Here is a 20,357-nt window from a genome sequence, read left to right on the forward strand (position 1 = left end):
ACAATGATTCATACTCTTTGTTTTTTTCGGTACGTGACTTTACCGAAAAAAACAAAGCATTTGTTTATTTGTGTTGTTATTTTTTAAGCATCTTTACATTTGTCTTCGTACATATTCTATTTTATTTTAACCTGCGTGAAGTGGCCTTGAACTCTGTGGTATAAAAGGCACTCTATAAATTAATGTTACTAATAATTAAATTAGTATCACTCGGCACTGATGTTAGCCGCGACTGGGAATCGAACTCGGGTTTCCATGAGCAGTGTTTTAAACCGCGTGCCACTGAAATTGACTTTCAAGCGCACTCCCGTGACGTCACACTTGACGGCACTCTCGCACAGTACGTCACTGCAGCGAATGCAACAAAACGTCCGCGATGAAAGCCATTTAGAGGACTAGAAGAGCCGAATGGCGATGTTAAGTCATGATGCTTAATCTAATCGCTGAAGGGGATGAAACATCGGACACACACACATACGCATGTGGTATTATATTCGGCAAGTTAACCCCTTAATCAGCTGCAGAGTATTCCTAAAGGGGTCTTCGATCGGCTCACCAACCTTCAAGAGCTGAGGCTGTATAACAATCAACTGCAGAGCGTTCCTGAACGCAGCCGCGTGGAGCCCCTGAAGGTGACCTCCGCTCTCAGTCAATGAACTCGAACCGCTGGAACTCGGTTATTTGATCCACGTCATCGCTTCCTTCCTGTTGTTGTATCGCTGAGATGACACCTCCATAATCCACAAAGTCCCCTCTTACAGGGCCACCCCGACCCCTCGGATTGAGGTCCTCCGCTTTGCCACGCGGTCGAAACGATCTTCAAGAGCAGCAGCTCTCAGAGTCTCACCATCACCGCCGTCTGTCTGGCTGACGAACAAATGGTGACCTGGCCGAGGGAATCCGAGCATCCCTTTTGTTGTCAAACCACTGCTGGATGAGTGCCCGTCCCAAGCAACGCCGATCGCGAGGGTTATTTAACCATTCTTAACCACGTGGGTCAGTGCGGGTTGGTGAAGATGAGGGCATACACGTGGAAACATACAATGCACAGAGCAACAATGGGGGTTTTCTGCTGCCTAGCCACGGAGCTCAACTGCAGACTTCAGACTGACGAGCATTGTTAAGCGAATTATCAGCTGCTGCTGCGTTGGCAGTGGTGCAAAATCAAACACAGCAATGGCACTCGACATATTCGTCACAGTGACCTTAAAGGGTTCGATGTATAATTCTCGATGTTTTGAGCAGTAACCCTTCTTCATATGACAAATAGAGAGGCAAGTGGATACGACTTGGAGACTGCACTTTACACCGTGATATAAATATACAATCGGCGACGTTTCGGGCAATGACCCTCTGCTATGAAGACCGCTGGGATGCGAAACGTTACCAATTCCACATCTGTGTTTAAATTATATATCTAAAACCAGCGTTGTCGAGTCTGAGTTCTTTGTCGACGTGCACGGTGGTCGCCCATCCAAGCGCTAGCCAGGCTAAACTCAGCTTAGCTTCCGAGATCGCACGAGATGAGGCGCATGGACAGACGGAGAGCGTCAACACCGCGACTCGCGGAAGCTCAGAATCCCAGGTTGGCGTTCCCCACTGAGATCAGCAGCTCGTTTCAAGGTCTGCTCGGACCGGCAGACGGCGTCAACGCCCTCCGCTGCCCAGGCGTGACCCCCCCCCCTCGCATCTCACGGCTCCAGGTCAGATTGGACTGTGCCGGGCCGGGCTGCCTCAGTGAGGAACACTCTGCAGTCGATTGTCGTTCAGGTACAGCTTGTCCAGGTTGGGGGCTCTATTCAACACGCTTGAATGCGTTGTTCTTCAGGCTTCGTGTTGTCTCCACCCACCATTATGATTATAAGCTCATATATTCTCACACATATTCATGTCACTATTGTCACACGATATAAAATGTTATGTTCTATAGCTACTTGACTTTACACACTCTGTAGTGCCGTTTTGAGTCAAGTGTCCTACTGCACACGTGGGTGACATTTGTTTCGATGTTTAACTTTTTCTAACCACGAAATAATGGTCAACAACAACAACACGGTACCCACGTACAAACCTTATTGTCATTCCACTGCTAGATGAAAAACTAATCACGCCTCGTGGGTTGTGGGGGATATTTGAGCATACTTCACCACTCTGGACCATGCGGGTTGGGAAAGGCAGGGAGCATAGACATGGGAGCATCGAAGCACAGTACAACAATGAATGTTGCTGCACACTTCTCTCCCGCAATGTGAGTGTTTAGCAGAGGTGTGGACTCGAGTCATGTGACTTGGACTCGAGTCAGACTCGAGTCATGAATTTGATGACTTGCGACTCGACTTGGACTTGCATAACAATGACTTTGTCCCACCTATGAGATGTGGACTCGAGTCATGTGACTTGGACTCGAGTCAGACTCGAGTCATGAATTTGATGACTTGCGACTCGACTTGGACTTGCATAACAATGACTTTGTCCCACCTCTGGTGTTTAGTGACCGAGCTGAGACATCAGTTCACTACAGCTGATAAACCGGCTTCATCACGAACCTGGGATCGATCTGTGATCTATCAGGTCTATTCTAAATTCCACATTCTAAAGCCAGGGACCCGACTGTCAAGAACCCGCTGATCATTGAATGTAAAGGGAACTTATTTAATCGACCCCACAGAGATGACGTCGGCCTCGTACAGAGATTGTCGTCTGTCGCCCGACAATGACCCACCTAGCCGGGACGTCACATTTACAACCCTCGATACATCAAACGAAAACGGGGGTCAACATTTCAACACGTGACAGAAAACGGACATTGTGGGAGCAAAGAAACATCAACTAGACTGCAGCAAGCAGAGCATCCCCAAAGGGGCGTTTGACAAGCTGACTCACCTGGGAAGGCTGCGGCTGGACAGGAACGCCCTGCGGAGTGTCCCTGGCGGCGTCTCGAGACGGCCCCCCGCGGCCTCCCAGGGGACGCGAGGGCGCCCGCTCCATGTCGCCGCTGTTGTGGGCAGACTTCAGGACCCCGACTCGCCGCCACTGACGTTAGCCGTGACCAGGAAGCGCCGGGTGCTTGCCGCGTGCCGCTTGCCGCTCGAATTGACTTTAGAGTGCACTCCGGTGACGTCACGCCGGCGTACCTGGCGGACGTTCACGCAGCGCGTCGCTGCGGTGAATGGGTCGCAACGTTCGCGATTGAAGCTTTTTACTCGTGGGAACATCGATTCGTGTTTGAGATCGTGATCTTTAGTCGTGACAATCGTCGAAGGGGGTGAATCATCGCACGCCTATGTGTAGCTGTGGACGCACATTTGGCATTACCTTATGTAAGTTAAACTCTTAATCAGCTGCAGAGTATTCCTAAAGGAGTCTTCGATCGGCTCACCAACCTTCAAGATCTGAGGCTGCATACCAATCAACTGCAGAGCGTTCCTGAAGGCAGCCGCGTGGAGCCCCTGAAGGCGACCGCCCTCAGTGAGAGAGCTCCAAGTGCTGCGGTTCGGAGCTTTGATCCGGGATGACCTCTGCGTCTCACCTCATCCCAATTCTCATTTCACGGCGGGGAGGCACAGTGGCGACACTTGCTCCTCAGCAAGAAGCCCTGGGTTCGATTTCCGACTCGGGCGCCTGTCTTTGAGGAATGTGTATGTTCTCACCCTGTTCTGTAGAATGTGGGAGTTGAGTGACGGTGAGTGGAGTTTGTGTGTTCTCCCCCTGTCCTACAGAGTGTGTGAGTTGAGTGACGGTGAGTGGAGTTTGTGTGTTCTCCCCCTGTCCTACAGAGTGTGTGAGTTGAGTGACGGTGAGTGGCGTTTGTGTGTTCTCCCCCTGTTCTCCCCCTGTTCTGCATGGATTTTATCCGTGTTATCCCGATTTCACCGCATAACTAAAATAAAACGCACATCGTCAGCAGTGAAAACCTGCAACTACAAACAAAACTCCCACAAGTGACTTGCACAGCGGTCGTCATCCCCTGCTGGGAGGCGGATGCCCATCGCCCATCGAGGGCGTTGGGTCGCCCTGGTGCCGCACAGGGACAGCTGCCAATGCGGGGGGCTCTGCGCTGCGAGACGTCTCGCTACGTGATGGAGAGAGTGCGACGTCATGTGGTGATCTCGTCAAGGAGCATAACCCACCGGCTTTTGAGTGGCCATCGGACGAAGACGGTGGTCACCGCATCACGCACTTTCAGATGCGCTTCTGGGGCCGTCCCTTCCGATATTAGGAAGCCATTGGAGCTGTAAATCTCGGATGAAAACTAATTTCTGTAGAACTGATTTTTGCGTTTAGTTTATTGTCCTTCCTCAACATACACACATATCAAACCAAATAATTATAAAATCCACATTTTCACGAAGAGCAAAGATGACAATTGTTCTATCGGCGTCATGGCCTCAGACACACAAAGCATCAATCTTAGTTATCAGTGCACCACCCCGTGGCTCTAGAGCGGCATTGTAATTGTCCCGAACTGCTCCTGAACCTCTTCGCCTTCACAGGACCAAGTGAGGAACACTCTGCAGCTCATTCCTATCCAGGGTTAGCGTTCCCAATTTGGTGAGTTTGTCAAACACTCCTTTAGGAATACTCTGAGGTCTGGCCCATATACATTATTTGTGTATCTCACATTTTAATTTTCTCGGACACAGCAATCCCATACACATACATGCTAGCATGAATGTACGCTCTTTTGTTAATATCATAAAGTGTGTACTGCAATCAAATTAGAGACGTGAAATAGCTTTTGGATGCGTACTATGTTTTTAAGAGAACTCGTCAGCTGTTTGCATAAAACACCTCCCCAGTCGCGTCCCGCCAGCCATTCTCCACTCTCGTTCGGCGAAGTCGCTGTGTGTGGCTCTACTACTTATTCTTTTTGTTGTGCTCCTCGTCATTATCTTTAGCACCACTTTGCAGAGTTCTGGTCTCCGTGTCAGCTTCAGCGTGCGGCACTGAGGTCAGCAATTATTCTTAAAAATTTAATTTTATTTTACCAGGTAAGGCCGAATCAGCTTATTCAGAAGCGACCTGGCCACAAATGATAGCTCAACGAAGTGGACTTACCATCGCGTGGAAATGTATAGCAGCCAAATACTCGAAACGCATGATGTTGATTCTAAATGTGGAGGGGAAACCGGAAGGATTTGGAGAAAAATTTACGCGACCAAGGGGAGGGAGAGACGCGCAGACTCCAAATAAACAGGCGTCAGGGTCGGGATCGAACCCACGACTACCAGGCGAGGTAGTTAACACGTCGCCACCGTGGTGTCCCTGAAGAAGGGTCGTAGCCCGGAACGTCGCCTGTGTGTGGTGGGGAGCGGTGGCAAAGCGGTTCTCACAAACCCAGTGTGGGGGGACATTGTCGAGAGGTTGCCGCATAGCGGGGATCCACCCTCCAGCCAGAGCACCCCTCGTGTGTGCTGCGTTCCGCCGTCAAAAGTGCTCACTAACAGTGCTTATGACTCCACCAGGATGTAAGGGTACGGTTCCACAAGAGTGGAATCGTTCTTTATAAGCGCGTCTCTGTAAATGTGAATACAGCGATAACATGATTGTATTCGGTCACCATAATAATAAAAAGTGTGCCGTTCCTGGCCCTTCCTCCCCCCCTCAACCATTATATATACGGAGTGGTATCTCTTGTAATCTCTCATTTACTTGATACAGCTGTAGGGCTGTGACGGTTCCACCTGAAGACGGAAGCTTGTGTTGCCTCCGAAACGTCGTGATTTTTATTTTATTTTTATTTTATTTTACTTTTATTAATTTTAATTTTAATTTTTTACCTACGTGACTTTACCGAAAAAACCTAAGAATATGAATCCTTGCAGTCACGAAAGCTTCAAATCTAGAATTTCATCCAACAGTTGATGGATAATGAACGGCAATCCCTGCATTGCGTTAAACAGCACTTGCAACTGTAATATGCATAGCATCCACGTCCATAGATCTGTGTTTTATACAGGCACGTGAGTCACCTGGAAAAGCTAAACTTGTTTAAAAACACATCTAAAGTTGTTTCCGCCCGGCGTGTTTGACTGACTGACAAAACTCGCTGTCCTAGACCTGAGCAACCAATCAGTAGCCGGGGCTCTGTCTTGCCGCAAGCAAGAGCGTGGGGTAACACGGGGACCAGGGCCCCCACAACACACCCTGCATGTATCACAGATTATAGTCATTTTAAGATGTTTTTCTTGTTCATGTTTTTGTTTGTTGCGGTTGCACCCGATTCAAGAGCCGAATGGCTCACAGGGCTATACCTAATAAATGAACTTGAACTTGAATGTATTCAATGCTTATGGTGGTACACGCACAACTCTTATTTCGATCCACGAGGAATTCCCCCAAGACGTTGGGATTGTTTGGCCACACGTCACCACGCTGGCCAAGTGTGGGTTAGGGCAAGGAGCATCACACTATTTGTTTTTTTTAGTTTGGCTGTCTGGCTGTCTGGCTGTCTGGCTGGCTGTCTGGCTGTCTGGCTGGAGAGAGAGGCGGACGCACGGTCACGTCCGTTTTGGCGTGCGGGCTGCTGGTAAAATTAAAATAGAATATAGTTTTATCCATATCGACATGATGGACCAACGTTTTCCAACATTATTTGGTTAAGCAGGCAAACGATTGTCCAGTTATATTATATAGGTATGGGGAGTGCTCGATTAATAATAAAAATGCGCCTTGTTATATTTAACAACACACAGAGATGTGCACTTTTCAGAAAATCGCTGAACCTCATACATCCCGACAGGCAGCAGTGAAACAGATCCAACTGTCGGCCGCTTTGACCCTGCCCAGGACTCACAAGTGTAGTCGAGTCATCAATGTTCACTGCTGACATCTGCTTCTGGGAGCTTCATACAACACAAAGAGGGCTTCCCTTGACTCTCTCTATGCTGACTGATTTGCATTCACCTGAAGGCAAGACTCATTCAATCTGTCGTGACGAGGAATCCCGTTACAGCAGAAACATTCTTGCAGGCTGGAAACTAAATACATTTAACTACCACGGTTTGTTAACTACCACGCGTGTTTCTGTTGTGATGGCTTCTCTGGTCATTACGGACTCTGATTGTTCTTGGATTGTTCTTCCTGCTGCACAACTTGGAACCGATCTCGAGCCAGGCCTCTGCAGCTGATTACCCTCCAGAGTCAGAAGCGTGAGTTGAGTCAGACTGTCAAACACGCGCGGCGGGAGAGACTTTAGCTGGTTCCTGCTCAGGTATAACTTGCCCATTTGCAGAGGGTTCTTAGATAAATACATAATCAATACATAATCAATAGATGAAGTATCATTGAAAGAGTTCATTAGTCAGTATGAATTTAGTTAAGCGTTAAATTAGCACTACGGGGGTTATTACAACAGTATTTAATCATAAATGTTGACTGAATTGGTTTACCGAGTCAAGGATTGAATTAAGTATATTTAATATAGTTTATTTAAAATAATCACCAACATGTTTTCACTATATTCCATTATGTATTAATTATTAGGTAATAGCTATCTGCTCGGTTGGCGTGAGCTGAGATTGCCTGAGTCACAAAGGGTGCCACGTGATGCTTGTGACGCGTGGCACCCTGCGCGTGGCGCAGATCCTCGGCGTTGTGCCGCCGGCGTGGGGACGTCTCCAGACGTTCGCTTGAGGTGCCGGGCCGATGTTTTTGGCCTTCTGTTGGGCCTTGAAGAAACGTGTTTGGCTTCTGCTTTGGTTTATGTTCTGAACAAGATGAACTTCTGGGTGGTCGTGGGGCTTGTGGGTTGTGCAAAACAAACTGACACAAAGAGACGGATCTGTGAAGGAGACATGCATTGTCTGTCTGCCTATTTATTTTTGTTATTTATATTTTCCACATCGACGCTCAATGCTTATTTCGTGATTATTTTTAAATAATTTTGCATATAACTAGGGCCCATAACTGATGCAAGCAAAAGTGATTTGCTGATGAGACACTGAATGTTTAAACCGAGCCACAGGTTGCTTGTGTTTGAATCAATGCAGCTGAAATGGCGCAATTCCAGAAGGCCATGGGGCCGTCGGGGGTTGCGTTCCAGAAACTTGTATTTTTGTGTTTAATGTTTACGTGGAGAGACATGTGTATGTGAAGGTGGCATTGTCTGCTTAGCAACATAGGAATATTAGATTGTAGAGTAGAACAAAACGATGATGGCGGATTGGAGTACCTGGCTCGCCGTGGGAGTGTCTCACGCAGACGAATTCCTCCTCCTCCTGCACACGGACCGAGTTGGCAGCGTTCCGGAAAACATCGAGCGAGAAATGAAGCCCAGCCCACTCGCAACCAGCCGACTTTTTAAACACTCGCGTTGTAGTGTTTATCGTTATCCTGTTTATCCCCGTGTGTGTTTGTCCCAGCGGAGCCGTGCGATCGCCGAGATTGGTTTCAACCGAGATGTGGTGGCCGATCGTGACCCAGCCACCACGTCCCTGCCCTGCGGTAATCGGCGCGCACCACTCGCGATGCCCTCCCGATAGCAGCGGCGGCGGCGGTGGCGGCTCCCTCATCACGCGCCATCGATCCCTGCACGGCCGCCCTCCGTTATCGACAACGAACTCCACGACGCATCCGTGAATTCGCGAAGCTGTCCGCTGGGCGTCAGCACTCTCACGCGGAGCGGACATCGCCCTCCCAGCCACCCCGATGCAGGAGGCGTCTCGCGAGAAGTGTCGAGGGCTGAACGTGCACGGGGTGTGCAGGCTTGCCGCGTGGTGCTCATCTCTCTCACGCGGTAGCAGTAGTCACGATGATGATGATGATGACAATGTCAACGTTTAGATAGTTTCTTTCAACCTAGGAGATGATTCAAACCCTCGTAATGAAACAAACGATGATAGGATAGCGCAATACAAAGAAGAAGGTTTTCTATATTTACGCGATCCAACACAAAAAAACTCTACTATGGATGATATTGGTCGCGAAAGCCTGCGTGATAAACAAAGAACAAACATTGCACATTCCATTATGGTTAAATCATTCAGATATTGCTGCTGCTAGCAAGCGCCTGTTAAACAGGACAGCGAAGTGGCCATTACAACTCATGTCCCTCCGTCTTTAGTTCCCTCGTGTTAATGTTGATGCCGCATCAAGGACTCACTTTATATCCGAGTCAACCTACAAGTGGCCCAGTCCACGTGCAATTCCGAGTTATCACAACACTGCGGCCATGTACATGCATTGGGGGTCACGACGTTTATATGACCATACTTCACCAGCCTGGTCAGTGCGGGTTTGGTGACGGCGTTCGAGCATAAACGCGGGTGTCCACAAGTGCAGTACAACAATTGGTTTTGCTGCACCGCAATAAAGTTCCATTTAAATGTCTGGAGCGTTTGGGCGCTACCGCATCCCACAACTGATGTCCCAGATTAGCGACCTGTTTACGTCCCTGTTGAGGGCAGCCTGTGAACAATGATAGCCCTGGTATATCAGCCCCGTGGTTTACTGCGGCTTATCGATGGCGCGCAACGTCCAGCCCTCGATCCAATATCTTGCGTGTGGCAAATGTTGTTTTCGACTGCGGGCTCTCTCCGTGTGTGATCGCGTGGCGGTATCTCGCGATCACGCGGCGCTATTGTGTCGAGTCCAGCCTGAAGGTGGAGGTCGTCGTCTGGCTCAGGGTGCTGCTGCCTGTTATCAAACTGGCTTCTCAAGTGTCGTGAGTGATTGGTCTCAGCCCGGTCATTAATAAATGCACACACACACGCGAAAAATCGCCAAATTAAAATGTATCGAAATTTTATTTGGTTAAATCGCAGCTCTGGAATGTGATCTAAATATCTGTGCAACTGTCAAGCAATTACTGTTACAGTCACCGGCGGGGCGAGTGACAGAGCAGTCCCCTGCTGTGTGGATCACTTAAAGGGACCTCAGATGTAGCTCTGTGGTATCCACTTCCGCGGGCCATTCTCTAAGGTAACAGTTTGCACTGCTCTTCAAGAGTTCAATTCTTCGCCCATGTGCCATGATGCCAATATGAAAAATCGGTATACAATTGGGGGGGAAAGACATGTGAAAAAGAGCTTCCTAGCTCCTTAGATTCATCGAGTATGAATAAAGATTCGTAATATGATTATCTATAGAATGTGTTAACCTGAGCATCGCCCTTCGCACAATCGCAATTTTCATGAGTCTGGCTCTTTAATTGACGCACGAATCAATATCTTAAACAATGTGGTTAATTACGTGGCCTCTAGTGGTTGGAACGCTTACAATAACCTATCTTTATGATATATGTTAATTTTCAAGAAAAAACTATTATACACGTGATTAGATGCATTATCCTGAGCCAAAATCAATGGATCGATCAATTGTTACACCACTGTCAAACACGTAACATTGTAATACTTTTCTCCGGTCCTTTGCATTGTTAAGATTCACAATCATTATGCATTCGATTATCAATTCGTGCTTTTCCCGCTGTGATCATCACTGCATCTCTCACTCGATATTTTTTCGGAACACTGCGAGGCCGCCTTTGAGTAGGGGTCATAGGTGTAAGGCACTACCACTAGATTACAAGTTACGCGTAATTCATAATAATCTGGCAGCCGTCAACTACTATTCATACACTTTGCTTCAGCACACCGGTTTGCTGAAGATAAGAGTAACAATTATATATAGTTAACATTGATAATAAACAATAATGTCAATGTTAGATGTGTGTGGACTCTTCAAGACACCGGCGTGCTGAAGCAATAACAACAATAGCGCGTCTCTTCAGGTGACAACTCTATTCGGCTGTGTTGGGTGGAGGAGGGAGTACGACACACATGGGGATTGAACTCATATGATCTGACCCCCAAAAGAGAATCGACTATTAATCATACATTACTCACTAACAGATATGAATATGAAAGACAAAATATAAACGTTATCTAACACCGTGAGCTTGGTGTTGCCTTGGGCATATATCACAATTCGTTTTAAACCTTGAGTGTGTAAAGTTATTGGCCCACGATCCTATGTATTGACTATTACTAATATATGTATAAATAAATACAGTTCGTCATTTAGGGTTGTAACTTTTCCCAGGTAACACAATTTACTTTTTCCAAAAGTTGTTTTAATATATATTACACATTATTTTAAAATAGTATTACAAACATGATCACATACAGGTTTAAATGCATACTATATTATTACGTATATTTATATATATTTTATATGTTATACAATGTCATTGTATTTGTGCATAATTGATATGATGTTACATTTGCAAGTCCAATCCAAACGCTGGGTCTGGAACAGAATCAGCTGCAGAGTGTTCCTAAAGGAGCATTTGAGTGGCGTCAACAGCCCTGTGGCCCTTTGGGCTGAGAGGCAGCGATGTTGATACGAATAACAACAGCAGAGGACGAATCAAAACGTGCACCTGTATTAGACCCACAACTTAATGAAATGTCTCAAACGTGGTTTTGTTTTTGCCTCGGGGACCCACTAATGGCAGTTTTTGTGAAGGCACACGAAGCTGAAATGTATCTACAATGTTTATATTGTATGTAATTAGGAAGCCACTGGAGCTATGCACTTTTCAATCTAAATTGAAAACTAATTTCTTCAGAACTACGGTACTTGTTGTGGTTAGTTTGTTGTCCTTTCCCCGCACATCCGATTAGCACGGTTGGCTATAAACTGTACCAAAAAATGTTTCATACACTACACTATACACTACACATACACTACACTACACATACACTACACTATACACTATACACTACACATACACTACACATACACTACACATACACTACATTACACTATACACTACACATACACTACACTATACACTATACACTACACATACACTACACTATACACTACACTACACATACACTACACATACACTACACATACACTACACTATACACTACACTATACACTACACATACACTACACTATACACTACACATACACTACACTACACATACACTACACATACACTACACTATACACTACACATACACTACACTACACATACACTACACATACACTACACATACACTACACTATACACAACACTACACTATACACTACACATACATTACACTACACATACACTACACATACACTACACTATACACTACACATACACTACACTACACATACACTACACTATACACTACACATACACTACACTACACATACACTACACATACACTACACTATACATACACTACACATACACTACACTACACATACACTACACTACACATACACTACACATACACTATACACTACACATACACTACACTACACATACACTACACTATACACTACACATACACTACACTATACACTACACATACACTACACTATACACTACACATACACTACATTACACATACACTACACTATACACTACACATACACTACACATACACTACACTATACACAACACTACACATACACTACACTACACATACACTACACTATAAACTACACACTACACTACACAAACACTACACTATAAACTACACACTACACATACACTACACTACACATACACTACACTATACACTACACATACACTACACATACACTACACTATACACAACACTACACATACACTACACATACACTACACTATACACTACACATACACTACACAATATACCGATTAGTAAGATTACTTACAACGCACATTTTATAAGTGCACCGGCCAAACTTTCCAATTTAAATGCCATGTTGATTATTAAAAAACGCATCTTGATAAATTGTAATGTTGGTCGGGAACACTGTCACGTGTTAAATTTAATGTATCCATCGCAGTGCGATGCATGGTGCTCGGGCGGGCTGCGTGTGAGTGTGGGGCTCTTCATGGAGCAGACTTCAGCTGGTTGCTCTGCAGAACCAGAGTCCCGAGCTCCGTGAGTTGGTCGAACACTCCCACGGGGAGAGTCTGCAGCTGGTTGTTGTTGAGGGAGGACGCACAACGGCGATTGTCTTTCCTTCTCACTACAAACCAAACTGCCAATCAATAAAACTTGTACTCTTGGGTCTCACGGTAAAGTCACATGGATAGGTTCGCAAAAAATGCAAATAAAAGGTTAATCAATTTAACCTATCAACGTGACTTTACCCAAGAATATGAATTCCTGCAGTCACGAAAGCTTGAAGTCAAAATTAAACATCTTTTCAGTTGATATGAATATTAATAGAAAACTTTAAGTATTTTTTGTGATCCATAGTCATTTTAGTGATATCACTCAAGTGGCAGGGAACCTGTTTCTCACGTTGAAGTCGTATCGCTGTTCCTGAGAGCGTCACTCTATTTCACGCCTCCTAATTGTATTTTTACTGTCAAACCGAAGCCGCTGTGAGTTTAAAGACACTCACTGAGTGTGCTCAACAGAGGTCAGCATGCGTCACGGTCAATGCCTAGAGTCATTGTCGTGGCATAGAGAAGAGGACGAGGGGTTCCTGAGCAACCCCGCAAGCGACAACAGATGACTTGTACACCAAATTTAACACCTCCAGAGGAAGGTGTAAACTTGCATTTAACCAAAATTCATCCTGGGTTGTACCCTGATGCACATTTTCAGCTCTTTTGTCAACGCACTGCTGAACTCGTGTCCCCATACGCCATTGTCAATTGAAAACAAACTTCTTTAGAACTACACTACAATATACACTACACTATACGCTATACCACTATACTATAGATTACAATACATTAGTATACACCACACTACACACCACCACTATATTATAGTAAAAACGAATCTCTTTCGAACTGCTTTTTGTGTTTAGTTTGTTGTCCTTCCCCCACACCTATTAGCAAGGTTGGCTACGTGCGGTGCGAACAAAAAAAAGTAGGAGTTGTGAGAGTTATTTGACCATACTTCCCCATGCTGGTCGGTGCAGGTTCGTGAATGTAGAGGTCGACAATAGGATCCGATGCACCGATCAATGCTGCCCGGCCACATAGAGACCCAACCACGCGGTGACACAGAATGTGCCGTGTCTCGTCAGGTCTCGGAAGTCAGGCACGGTTGGGCCTAAACAGTGCTGGGATATGTAACTGCAATGCACAACCAGGTGGTAGAGGCTGCGAACAATGCTTCAATAGACTCATCCACAGCTCCTAGCGGCAAACTCGACGATGTTATGAATCATTAGTAGAGCCATCCATGCTGCTGACTTTCTGTTCATGTTCAAGTTCAGATTCAAGATTGTTCCCGATTCCTCTGCCTGCCTATAAAAATCTTTAACCACTGTGTCTGTACAGCGTGTTGAAGATGTGGTCCAATTTAGATGGGGTATGAATCAAACTTTGTATTGGCTCACGCGAGACCCAGTGACTCAAACAGAGACACTTACCTCGGGACATCCGTAGACTCAAATAGGCACCAACAAATACTTTTTCAAATAAAATCAATATTTCAACTCTTTATGTTCAGAGTTTTCACACACAATCTGATTTAGACGCTGTACACACATTCAAATCGCATTGTCATGAATATGCCAGCCTGTGTGGTTACCTCGGTTGCAACGTTAGCCGGTCACTCGCAGCGTCCTTGGTAATCGTCATTGAGCCCTCCGTGTGTGGCTTGGGAGAGATTTGAGTTGGTTACTCTGCAGGAAGAGCTGCTTCAGCTCCGCCAGTTGGTCGAACAGCCCAGCGGGCAGCGACTCGATCTGGTTACTGCTCAGCTTGTGACGGAATGTGGTTAAGCGTATCGCGCCGTATATTCAGGTTTTGAGTAGAGTGTATGCTAATGTATACAGTCATAACAGCTCATTATTCACTGTCGTGCTGTATTTTGGTTACCATAAGATCAAGCAGATGTTAAAAACTATTTTTTATTTCATCAGGTAAGGCCATTGAGCTATATAGCTATTTTTAAGAAGCTATCTGGCCATAAATGATAGCCAATAAAGTGGCTTATCACGTGAAAATGTATAGCAGCCAAATACTCCAAACGCATGTTGATTCTAAATGTGGAGGGGAAAACCAGAGGGCTCGGAGAAAGATCCACACGACCACGGTGAGAAAGACATGCAAACTCCAGGGTCGAGATCGCACCCACGACCTCCTGTATCCCAGGCGAGGTAGTTAACATTAAGCCACTACGGTGCTGCCCATTACACCACGGCAACAGTATATATGCATATATATGAATATGTGTATATATATGTAGGTTCCAGCGAGATACTTGGAGCCGGATACCATACAAAGCACACGCCAGACCGGGCCACGCTAAAGACTTTAGCTGGTTACTTAACAGGGACAAGGTTCCTAGCTCTGTGAGTTGATCGAACACTCCCGAGGGGAGAGTCTGCAACTGGTTGTACTCCAGGTTGAGCAAATGCGTATTATGTCGCAAGAACAACATTGCATCACAAACGCGTTGGCATATTTATGCCAGTAACAAGTATAACAACGCAATTGCATCTTTTAAAATACCATTTTCACATTTGGAGTTTTTTTTTTTCCGATTGTGACCCCATCTCGTAAAGTTGCCGTGCAAATGAAAATGTTTTCTGTGGCAGGTGGTGTTGAGGTCAGCTTTACGGTACTTTGACAGCGTTAGGTGACGAGTTTATATTTGTAGAGTTTGTTCCTGACGGGACGTTTGATTCCCTCGCCAGTCTGCAGACGCTCAACCTCCACGCCAACCCCTGGGATTGAGCCCGTCGCGAGATGTCGTTCCCTTAGCCTTTCATAAAAGTTGCGTTGCCATTCGGAAGTCGCCTGATTGGATAAAATTGTCCAATCTGGTCAAAATCGTTGTCCAAATGTAATACATCTTAATATATAAATAATAGACACACTTTTCAAACCGATCGTTGTACAGTATAGATGTGCAATGGGTTACTGAACACCCTCCGTTTAAGCTCTGTACCACATTAGATCCCCCATCCCATCTCTAGTAGTAGTACCTACTACTAGTAATATGACCTGCTACTACTCGTGGTAGGTTCTGTATCACGTAACGATCTTCCATCTCATCGCTTGGCTTACATTCAAGTACTTTCGATTTACGTTCTGGCTTTCAGGAACGCATCCTGGGCTTAAACCGGGTATGCCTGTACTATGGATAAACCAATTAAACAAATGAAGATGAAAGTATATGATTGATCCCAGTTGAGACCGATATAGAGTTGGCGGCTACTTGACAACATTGCACCAAAATGTGCAGTGGCTGGTGAAACTAAGTCATGTAATGTGTACTTATAAGAGTTGAGACGACTCTTTCTGTATAGTTTCATTTATTTATTTACTCGTGTAATGCCATGAGTCGTTATCGACCACAAGACCACAATGGCCGTTGTGATTGCTCGAGGGCGCAATGCGGCTTTTTATCAGGCTGTCTCTGACCACAAGTGGCACAATCAGGTCACGATTAAAATCAGTTATATGCCTGAAGTGGCTCTCGTTACAAACCCGCACGGACCTGCGTGGTGAAGTATGGTTTTATATATATCTCCCATTGGAGTGCACCTGAAACGCAGGTTTCTCATTCGCCTGCAATCTCTGATTTCATCACTTACGATGGTAACAAGGTATCAAGGTAGGAGAAATAATTGTCAGGAATGTCTGGATGAGACAGAATGCCTTCCTGATTGACCATTGCTATACCCAACCCTATCATATGAATTGAGCATGCTCATACTTTTTCTACCTAGAGACATATATGAAGTGAAGATACTGAGGAATAGCTTTGCATCAGTGAGGATCACGAGATGTAATGGGGAGAATTCAATACTTCTGAAAAGCGGCAACCATTTCTACTACAGTTGGATAGTCGATAGTAATAATGGAGAAGTGGAATTCTTACCTTCTGCAAAAATCAGACGTAGAGGATTTGGGTCTAAGAGGTCATCATATCGAGTTGCACAGCCTACACGAAGGTTCTCAAAACACGACCAGTTACGGAGTATTCTAGTTTGTACTCCAACACCGAAATACGATGGTGAAGACGTGTCTAGTCATTCCCCAACTGCGAAATGAAGGTAAAATACAGTGCTAAACCACAATTGTTGACTCTGGCAACATTAAATATAAAGAATAAGGAATAAGAGAGGTGAACGTGTTTGAGAGAGTTTCCAGCCAGCAGGGAAATGAACATCTCCTGTTCTTAAAGAAACAATCTGACACATGGACTTGGAGAAGCCCAAATGATGAACTCGGGAATTATATTGAGTTTATTCCGGAGGACAATGCCCAGTTTGTCAGAGACATCGCTCTTCTCAACACATCCAGCACAAAGCAATCACAGAAGACTGGTGTGATACAGATCATACTACTTCGACAGCCAAAGAGAGGACAAAGCTAGTTGCAGCGAACATTAACATGGTGTATATATTAACAAGCTCACATTGAATAAATCGACGTCACCATTTTAAGTAATGCACGAGCTCGAATGGTAATAGATAGCGCGTTGAAGCTGTGGGGAAGGACTTAACGCAATACTACCTACCCCTCAAGCTCACCATCTGTTATTCCGGTTCTTAGTGATTGGTCTCTCTCTCTCTAGCCAATGCTGGTTCTGGGAACACGGACTCTTGTTTAATCCATAAAAGTCTGAGGCCATGATCACAGGCAGTCGCCACACATAGCCGGATGCTACATCACTCCGACCACCAATGTCAAGTTATTTGGTGTCCTATTCGATCAGAACCCGAGTTTCCACGTTCACATTTCATCCATTGTCCCCAATACTGAGTTGTCAAACACCTCGCATTGCCTGCTCTATCGTCGCATCTAGACTCGACGACTGCAGTGAGGCTTCTCCAGCGCATTCAAAGCTGCATCAGCCATGCAGTGCTCGGCATTCCTCAGAGCTTCTAAACCACTTCGACAATGCATGCTGTAATGAGACGCCGAGTAATGGCGGATCAGCCGCCATTACTCGGCGGATCAGCCGCCATTACTCGGCGTCTCATCGTCCGTTTCATCTAACAACCTCGCCTCGACCTCCAGCGGCCTCACCCTCCTCGTCAAGCCCTCGTCTCGAGCCAGACGATGTCGACCGTCGCTTGGCTGCTGTCACAGCTCCCGTCTCTCGCTGCCGCACATCGGCATCAGTGGCGTCTACTTCTGCCCGCGTCTGGAGACTTCTCTGTCTCTCATGCGTTCTCCCGCGCGTCTGGGTTTCCTTTGTACGTTCAAATTGTAAGCGTGTATGAACGGTGACCTTCTGTCGCACCTTACGCAGCCAGTCGTGCTAATCGCAGGTGCGGGGAAGGACAACAAAGTAAGGACAACAACAACAACAAGCAGTTCTCAAGAAAACAAAAAGCAGGTTTCAGGGAAAAAGTGTGCGCGTTACAAAAGTAGTAATATATGAATAAAAACAGAACACGTTGATTGTGACCACAGCAAATCCGTCGAAGAAGAGGAGGAGAAATATAGAGAGCCCCAGATTACCAACAACATATGCAATGCATAGAACTCTGTAAAACAAATATTGGGAAACCATGGAGCGATAAAATGAGTTTGCGTGCCGATAGGAGGATTGTTACTTCACAGGGTCGTGAGAGATGTTGGCGGCTTTGGAGAGGCCTTCATCGAGCAGTGGATTGATCATTGCTGAAGCCGCTGATGGTATAATACAGCCTAACTCCTAGTGAGGCAGGACGTGTAAACACCCATGTCGCGAGTAATCGCATTGCAGACAATAAGAATCGATTTAATATCACCTCAAACACACGGACAAAAGCAGACAAAGACCCCCGGTATAGCCTTCAACAGACTGGTGAGGAAAGTGCTGTTAGCGAGCACCTATCCCATCAGAGCGAAGGCTGCAGAAGGGTCGCAGTCGGCACGAGGAATACTCTCCAGCTGATTGCCCTGCAGGTCCAGCCGCGTGAGATTCGTCAGACTGTCAAACACTCGCGGTGGGAGAGACTTCAACTTGTTTCCGTCCAGGCGTCCTCAGACTTCGGATCAATCTAAGGAGCATATATTCAATTATGTTAAAATAAAGAATGTGTTCTATACTTTGTTTACAATGTCAATTCACTTTTGTAAGTCCCATGCTCCCCAGCTTCACCAAGCCACACTGACCATGACACCGGTCAGTGCACCGGTCAGTGCCGTCCATTCGGACCACACCTGTAGCTCATCTCAGCTGTGTGGCGGCAGGGATGTCTTCAGCACTTGATGTTGACCCTGGCGTAGGTTTACAATGAGAGCGTCGCCCTCCCGCGACAGATTGCGTGGGAGAGACGTGAGCTCGTTCCTGAGCAGGTATAACTCTTTCAGGTTCACCAGCTGATCGAACACACCCGCGGGCAGCAGGGCCCGCAGACAATTCTCATCCATCTGTGTACAGTTTCACGCATAAAATTGCTGCCGATTCAATCACACAGAGGCTCCCAAGCATACATATCAGAGACAAAGATCCCCCGTATCGCTTTCACAGACTTTTGAGCCAAGTGTTGTTAGCGAGCAGCACCTATGAAGGCATGAATAGCACACGAGGGGTTGGGTGGCCAGTACCACGCCCGGTCGCCTTTGTCTCCCGAGTGATGATGTTTACACATCACACCAGGTAGTCATTTGAGGCTGAGTCGATCTATGAGATGCCCAGGGCCAGTTCAGATTAGACTAACTGGTGTTGGTCGTGAGCGGGAATCGAACTCTGGTCTGCCGGTTGATTATTCATGTGCAGGCTCATTGGTCCGATTCGATTACACGTAAAACTTCCCTCTTTATTTCAAATGTCACCATGTAGGTTTCAAAGTCCTCGCTACTCCACCGCTGGATGAGCGCCTTCCCGTGCCGTGTGGGTCGTGGTAGTTGTTTCACCAAATGTCAACAAGCAAGACAGCGCGAGTTGGTGAAGATGGGTAGCAGAGCAGCAATATCATAGCAGTACAGTACAACAATGGATTTTGTTGCAGTACCCCCTGCTGATCACCACAAGGCCCCGCGCCTCCGAATAGCACGGTTGGTTACGTATGGTGTGAAAGAAGTGCAACATACATAGTGTTCAAATATCCAGGGGCTATCCAGGATCACACCGGCTTAGCTTGTGAAATCTGAAATCTCGCGCATTCCACGTGATTTGGTCATCGATACCACTTGCAGTTATTGTTGTCTCACGTAATAACTTTTATCGAATTATACACCTTTGACGAGGACACTTCTACTTAAAGTAGGAATGTGTGGTACAACGAGTTGAAACGCGTTCCTTCAAATGTCTCTTTGAAACTGAAACCTTTTTTTACAAGGAACCACGTGTGCATTAACCACAATTGGTTAATGCACACATGGTTCCTTGGAAAAAGGTTTCAGTTTTGTTGCCAGAAAAAAGGGGAAAACCTCTATTATTATATTTTGGTACTGGCAAAGGAGGTCTAATGATGTCTCTTTGAAGTTAACGAAGTGAATGAGACTA

The 20,357-nt window shown here is 46.0% G+C and overlaps 1 long non-coding RNA gene across 2 annotated transcripts in view; it reads right to left on the minus strand.

Annotated features, from left to right (window-relative positions):
* Positions 1-3,085, minus strand: part of LOC144735995 (uncharacterized) — a 39,791-nt gene extending 36,706 nt beyond the window's left edge. For both annotated transcript variants that reach the window (XR_013588708.1, XR_013588709.1), the window contains exon 1: positions 2,884-3,085. This is a non-coding gene — a long non-coding RNA (uncharacterized LOC144735995). The remainder of the gene's footprint in view (positions 1-2,883) is intronic.
* Positions 3,086-20,357: the final 17,272 nt, after the last annotated feature.

Source organism: Lampetra planeri, chromosome 58 (genome assembly GCF_965212315.1).
Source record: "Lampetra planeri chromosome 58, kcLamPlan1.2.h2, whole genome shotgun sequence".
NCBI lineage: Eukaryota > Metazoa > Chordata > Hyperoartia > Petromyzontiformes > Petromyzontidae > Lampetra > Lampetra planeri.